Source organism: Mustela nivalis (genome assembly GCF_964662115.1).
Source record: "Mustela nivalis genome assembly, chromosome: 17".
NCBI lineage: Eukaryota > Metazoa > Chordata > Mammalia > Carnivora > Mustelidae > Mustela > Mustela nivalis.
The window spans coordinates 4,804,362-4,811,782 of record NC_139036.1 but is presented as its reverse complement, the minus strand read 5'-3'; the positions used below and the strand labels follow the sequence as shown (position 1 = coordinate 4,811,782).

Sequence of the window (7,421 nt, the reverse complement as noted above, 5' to 3'; positions counted from 1 at the left end):
TTGGGGTTGCTTCCGTTCTGCCTTCCTGCTCTAGCTCTGGACCTACTGTGTCCTCCCAACTCCATTTTCCTTGAAAATATTCAACAAATATTTACGGAGCATCTGCTGTGTGCCAAGCCCAGTCCTGAGAACAGCACAGAGCACAGTCAATGGGACAGAGGATACACTTGTGCTCAGAATCTGTTCCAGCATCCAAAGAAGCCGAGTGGCCCAACCTCTTCGGCAAGGTAGATGCCCTCAATCGGAACCAGTTACTGGGTAGCAGCAGACAGACGGAACAGATATGGCGGTCAGAGGGAAATGGACTTCCTGTAATGGAAGAGGGCCATTGCATAGGGCTGGTCATCAGGAAAGTCTTGGGGACTCTGGGGAAAGAGGGCATGTGTCCAGTTATGTTGCTGGGGCAACAATGCTGAGAATCTCTCTGTGCTTTGAGAGAACTGTGTGCACATGACTGTGGTTGACCGTGCATGTACCAAGAAAGACCCACAAAGTGACACCCTCGTGTCTGTGACACACCCCGATCTGACTTTTGGGGGCCGGTTTTCACTCCCGTTGTAGACATTTGAACACATCCATGCAGAAATGGACAGAATAGCGCAGTGAAGCTCCAAGACCCAGCATTCTGTCTCTCGGACGGACCTCTTCCTCCTCCAAACACTTCTGACCTGCCGGTGCCTGCCCTCTGGCAATTATGGTGCGATTTCTCCTAAAATCTTCGTTTCGACTCTTCCTGAAACCAGGACTATTTCTCTGGGCTCTTCTGTTAAGTGAGCCAACAAATTGCCTTCTATTCTTCGTCTCAAAGTGAATTTTTTTTCCCCTCTGGCAATGGGAAGAATCCCGTCTAATATAGAGACCCAGAGTTTAGTCCCACCCAACCTTATCTGCCTGTCACCCTGGGCCCAAGTCCCCTTGCGAGGGCATGCACCATTTCCTTGTCTATGGCTGTTTAACAAATTACCCCAGACTCGGTGACTCTGGTAACCAGCCTCCAAGATGGCCCTTAAAGATCCTCACTTCCTGGTCACTGTGCCTGTATGTAGTCCCCTCCCTTATCCTATCAAGGTGGCTCCGTGAGGCCGACGGGATACAGCGGAGGCGATGTGTGTAGTCTGGGTCATAAGAGATCCTGAGCTTTGCCCCTTGTAACCACTGGGAACATCCCACTGTGCTGTGGTGTCTGAATGAGCCCAGAGAAGGGGGCAGGGCCTAGCCCTGGAAAGCCAAGGAGGGCTTTCTGGAAGAAGCAGCAATTGAACCATACCCTAAAATGTTATCCTTCTCTCTGAATGCTCAGGGGACCCAGGTATCTGAAGGCATGGTCAGTGATGACACTTACCCCTCAGGACAGGCTCTCATGCCTTCAATAGTGTCCAGGGACACATCTGGTCAGTGTAGGCACCCTGGTGGGCAGAAAGCCAGGCAGGGCCCCCAGACCCTATTTTCCTGTGGGGCTACACACAACAGCTTCTCAGGGACCTCCTTCGTCCAGTGTCCCAGCCTCTGTCGTAGCTCAGGGAAGGGGAGCTGTAGGAGGCGCCAGGACTGGCGGCTGTCAGAAAGTGGGTGCTGACGCCCCCCCCCCACCACCCTGCGCACACACACAGACACACACATCCTGAGCTGAGCTGGTCAGTGGTGGGAGGCTGGGCTACTAGCCTCTGCTCAGGCCCCCCACCCCACCTCTGCTGACCAGCTGTTTCCATTCCCATCTGTGCCTTCCCCAAAGGGGGAGCAGGAGGAGCCTGCCAGAATGTCAGTCCCCTTCCAACCTCGGCTCTCCCGCCCACGCGGCGGCAGAGCACCTTCCCCAAGCCTGCCTTCTCTCCTGGGTTCTCATTTGTACTTCATTGTGCCCTTGTCCTTCTGCTACAGTTCATTGTTCACGCGACGACGGGGCAATGGGTGGCCATGAGCACGTGTCTCGGCGCACGTGTTGTGTGCTCCTCCTGTGTTGGGCGTGCCCGCGTGTGCGTGTGTGCGGGTGCTGGCCCCGGGCCGTGGGTGCGTGCCTGTGCTCGGGGGCGTGGGCTCAGGGGCCACAGGAGGCTGGGGAGTACGCAGAGGTCCAGCCCCTTTAGTGCGTCCTGGAGAAGGTTCCCTGCTCGGCCTGCCCGCATCTCCCCACACTCACCGGACTCTTGCTCTTTCTCCTTAGCCTGTCCTGTGTCCCCTCCTCCTATGACCCTCCTCGGCCCCCGTGTCTGGGCTCCATGTCCCTTGACAGCAATGATCAGGGACTCATCTCTGCCCCAGGGCGAGCTGCTGGAGAGGGCCAGGCCCTCCTCTGCGCTGGTCACTTTCCCCCAGCGCCCAGAAGTAGCGCCTGGCCCAGAATGGGGACTCAGGGAGCTGGGGTGAGCCCAACGGTGAGGTTTGGCGGTTGCAGACAGAGCAGAGGGGAAAAAAGAATTAGAGAAGGTTAAAAAAATTTTTTTTTTCTTTCCCCCAGCTAAGCAATCTAGCGTAAACGTTCTCCTGGTGGGTTAAAGTCACGGGGATTGCAGAGATGTCCGAGGAATGAGGGGTTCATGATATCCTTGGATTTGGGGGTGACTGTGCCCCGTGACCCATTACCCACATACGCACTGACCCCACACTAGGCTGTTTTCCGGAAAGAATGTCGGTTCATCACCCAACTTCCAATCTTCCAGGTTTAGGGCCAGGATCAAACACACCGCCGCAGCGTGGGGCCTCCCCTAATCACCGTCCCCACCCCAATCACGCAGCGAAGTCTGTCCCGGCCTGAGCTGGCCGGGCGGGGCGAGGCGTGGAGGCCTCACCCCCTGCCCCCTCCCCCGCATCCCCAGCCAATCGCTGAGCCGCTGGGGTTTCCGGAGCCAGGCTGTGGGGCGGGAGGCGGGGAGCCGGCCCGGGAGGGGTTCGAGCCAGGCAGCCTGCGTGCTCCGGGGGCTGACGCAATTGGAGAATTTGGCTTCTTTTTATCACATATATCATTTTGCCATATATGGTCACCGAGAGCTACTGGCTGCGAGGCTCGGGCCCAGATGGTGGGCTCCCAGAGCGAAGTGAGCCACATACCAGCCCAGAACAAACAGACCATCGCTCACTCCGCTGGACAGGTGGGTGGGCCGAGAGAGGGGTTATATATAGTTCTGGTCACATTCCTCCACTAACGCACGTTGGCCCCCGAACGCGCAAACAATCTCCATTTCTGGCTCTTTTTACTGAATTTGCTAATTGCTATTCTTCTATAACCAAGGGAACGAAAAAAATTCCGGGAGGAATGTGGGGGAAGAGATCTGCTGGCCAGTTCCCTTCGTGGATCCCGTGACCCCCCCTCCTCCCGCCTCCTCTCCCCTTCTTCCCTCCGAGCCCCCTGAAATCCTTCCCATCCCGCCGCCGCCCCCAAGGGCTGCCTCTGCTGGCTCTCCTCATTTGTGCCCCAGCCAGAAGACACTTCTTCCCTGCACCCCTCCAGCCCAGGTGAGGCTGGCCAAGTGCCGATGAGCCCGAGGCTGGGCAGGATTTGAAGTGGGGAGCCACCGCAGACGCCATCCCCCAGCTCCCAGAACCTGTCCTGGCCAGAGGTTGGGGGCTCAGCCTCCCAAGAATCAGGTAGCGGCAAAGCCATCGTAAATATCAGCGATCCCCCAGAGCCACCGCAGGGGACGTCACTGTCTCCTTCCAGCCGGCGGTGGCAGGATTTCTGAGGTGCCCTCCAGAGCCCTTGACTGAGGTGTCCAGAGGCCAGCCTCAGAGCACGCTCAGGATGAAGGATGGCTTTGGTGCCCCTTGTCTTCTAATCACTCCACACAATAAGGACTGCTTCTTCCAGGACCCGGCGCCCTGAGCCTCAGGTACACAGGGAGTGCCCAGTCCTGCCGACTTGAGAAACCCAAGACAAGCATTATAAACTGCAGGTGTCCAGCCCTGGCACCTTCTGGCATAATGGCCTGGGGTAGATCTCTGTCCTGTGCTGTGATCTACAACTATGCCCCCAGCTTCCCCGAGGATCTGCTGTGTGCATGGCTGTAAAGCAAGCTAGCTCTTCCTGGGGCATCTGACTCAAGCCCACCAGCTCCTGATCGCCCAACCTGGACCAGCCTCAGGTCTCCCAAGAGAAGCCAGGAAGGTTGAGCCCTGGACTCCCACCTGTCTCTGCCCTGAATTCCCAGAGGCCCCTACTCAATGCTCCGAATTTCTTAAAATCTCCGTCTCTTTGACCACAGACTCTGGAGCTAGAGCAGTTCTCTGAAGACCGGTGAGATGACTTTCCAATGTGGTAACGCTACTGAACAATTACCATGCCCCCTCCCACGATGCCGCAGGCTGAGGACATGTCATGTCATGTTCTACTAATCTGCCCACTTTAAAGATGAGAAAACTGAGGCTGAGAGAAGCTAAATCACTTGGCCGAGGTCCCACCAACACTACCTACGTGCGGTAGCAGGAACATAATTCCAGAGCTTACGCACCTGAACGTAATTGGTGGGTACACCCCAGACTTATTGCTGGTTGTCTTTTCAGGGATGTCAAGGTTAACCCAGGCAGGACCAGCTGGAGCAGGATCCTTGAGGTCGTGGAGAGAAATGCTTTCGTTACACTGCTCGATTTTGGTACAAAGCGCATGGTGCCTCCCCCTTGCCCTCTGCCGTGCGCTGCCAGACGAGGGGTTTCAAAGCTTGCTTCTCCACAGAATCAGTGCACGAAACAATGGTTGGCCCAAAGGTGAGATGACGTCAGCCAGTTGAGAAAAGACCGCAGCCCCTCTCTGCCCAGCAGAAAGACAAGAAAAAAACCAAACCAGAGGAGGATGGCCAAGTGGACAGGGGGCCTGTCGCCAACCCAGAAAGTTGGGGGCCTGTAGGTTCAGCCTCCCTGAGTCCTGCCACTCCCCGTTCTACCTGCTTTTGAGCAAAATCAGAAGGTGGAGGAATCTGAGCTTGGAAGAGGGTTGGAGGTGAGGGTAGTGTCACGAGGGAGTGAGGGCAGATGCAGCAAGCCGGGGCGTGGGCACCAGAAGTCCAGGAAAAGGCAAGTGGTCAGGTGAGGGAGACTAGGGGAATGGGTTCTCCCTACTGTGATCTGTCGACCCAATGGACTTGGACGTGAGAGGTGGGAGTTCAAGAGGTGCATGATGGCCTCTGACGGTACTCTGCTTGCAAGGAGGACCGGCAGCCCCAGCGGGACCCGTGTCGGGGTGTTCGAACAGTCGCTGCAAATCCAAACCCTCCCCTCTTGTCATTTTTAGGAAGCATTCACACGTACGGCGCACGAGTTAAAAATCAAGAAACCGACTTTGAGAAACAAGACCCCTACAAGGCAAGACACAGACGCCCCTGGTTCCCGGTGCACAAAGGCTACACTCCCACGTTCCTGTCCTTCCCCCCTCGGTGATTCCAGCACGAGGCAACTCTGCCTTTTTGCCTCACTGACTTGTTCTGTTGGCCACACTCCTCCTTCCCCTCCGAGAGATCTGTGGCTCAGCTCTTTGGCCATCCTTGGAACTCATTTCCCCGTCGTTCCACTCCAACACTTTCTGCAGCGCTGCCAAAGGAGCCAGTGGAGGGGGCCATGGAGGCATGGAGGCCATTGGGGAATACCATAGGCTAGGTCTGAAGGTCAGGTCTGAAGGTCAAAGGGGCCAGTGCTTGCCATGGTTCTGACCATGAGGCTTCTTGCTCCAGGGCAGACAAGTGTCTCAGTATGTTATGGAGAATGGGAAATGTCAGCCACGAGACACCTCCCTGGGTGGAGGAGGAAGAAATAGGTAAGGCAACCTTGGGAGGAACTCCTTTAAAGCTTCAGGAACCGGGTTCACCCAGAGAATGGAGGTACTGGTGAGGCCCAGGTGAGGCAGGGTCAGGAATGCCAGGCATGGGAGCAGCTCTGGTCTCCAGATCTTCATGGATACGATGGTCTATTCTTTTTTTTTTAAGATTTTATTTATTTGTTTGAAGGAGAGAGCACATGCAGCGGGGTGGGGGCAGGGGATAGAGGCAGAGGGAGAGGGAGAAGCAGACTCCCAGCTGAGCAGGGAGCCTTATTCAGAGCTCCGTCGCAAACCTGGTATCTTGACTTGAGCCAAAGGCAGATGCTTAACCGACTGAGCCACCCAGGTTCCCCCCCTTCCCACCCACCCCCACCGCCCCAATTGTCCTTTTAATGAATTCTTTTTTTTTTTAAAGATTTTATTAATTTATTTGACAGAGAGAGATCACAGTAGACAGAGAGGCAGGCAGAGAGAGAGAGAGGGAAGCAGGCTCCCTGCTGAGCAGAGAGCCCAATGCGGGCAGGACTCAATCCCAGGACCTGAGCCAAAGGCAGCGGCTTAACCCACTAAGCCACCTAGGCGCCCCCCAATTGTCCTTTTAAAACGTTTTCACCTGGCACCTAGCTGGCTCAGTCAGGGGAGCCTGCAACTCTTGATCTCACGGCTGTGAGTTCAAGCCCCATGTGGGGTGTCAAGATTACTTAAATAAATAAAACTGAAAAAAAAAACACGCAAAAAAAAATTGAAAACGTTTTCATTATTGAAATTTTCAAACCAATAGGAAAGTTGAGAAAATAGTACAGAGAACCCCCTCGTACATGCCGTCCCATTTCAATAGTTAACAACATTCTGGGGCTCTTGCCTCATCATTCCCTCCACACGTGCTTTCTTTTTTTTCCTCTGGAATATTTAAAGGAAATTTCAGATGTATTATTTCATCCATAAATACGTCAGTATTTATCCTTAGCAGATAAGGACTTTTTTTTTTTTTAAACAACCGTCATACCCATATCACATCCAACGAAACTAACAATAATTCGTTATTATGAAATAATCCATGCTGTTTCCTCTAGTCGTCTCAGGAAATGTCTATTTGGGGTTTGTTTGAATCGGGGCCCAAGCAAGGTCTGCACAGAGCATCAAACTGACATGTTTCAAATCTTTTCACTTATCACACTTTCCACTCCCCTGTTCTGGTTTTCATGTCATTTATTGCTGAAGAAACTGGGTCATCCGTCCTGGAGAATCTGTCACATTGGCTGACTGTATCCCCACTGGGTGATTTAACCACTCTTCAAGGAGAGTATCATACGTTCAAATTCAAGTGCTGGGTCTTCTCAACCCTGGCTGCACAGCGTTCGTCACCTGGGGACATGTTAAACATTCCAGAATTCATGTCTTTGTCCCTGGTGGTTCTGTTTCAGCAAATGTAGGGTAGAGCCCAGGAGCTTCTTTTTTCTTTTTTTCTTTTCTTTCTTTCTTTCTTTCTTTTTTTTTTTTTTTCCAACTTAGTTGAATCTGTGGTGCATCTTTTGGTTCAGAACCACTGACTTTCCTCAAAAGGGCTGCTCATTTTCTGGAAGGAGGAGAGAGAAGAAGGGAGGGAGAAGTTGTTTTTCCATTTTTGTTTTTTGTCTTTTTTTAAAAGATTTTATTTATTTATTTGACAGAGAGAGTAGCA

At 53.5% G+C, this 7,421-nt stretch overlaps 1 long non-coding RNA gene across 2 annotated transcripts; it reads left to right on the top strand.

The window, feature by feature from the left end:
- The first annotated feature begins 2,864 nt into the window (after positions 1-2,864).
- LOC309852036 lies at positions 2,865-6,482 on the top strand. Of its 2 annotated transcripts, XR_014305037.1 has the most exons (4): positions 2,865-3,086; positions 4,495-4,695; positions 5,219-5,289; positions 6,182-6,482. It is a non-coding gene; the product is annotated as an uncharacterized lncRNA (long non-coding RNA). The 2 variants fall into 2 exon arrangements; XR_014305038.1 differs by lacking the exon at positions 6,182-6,482 and having other exon boundaries at positions 2,877-3,086; positions 5,219-5,852.
- The last annotated feature ends 939 nt before the right edge of the window (positions 6,483-7,421 follow it).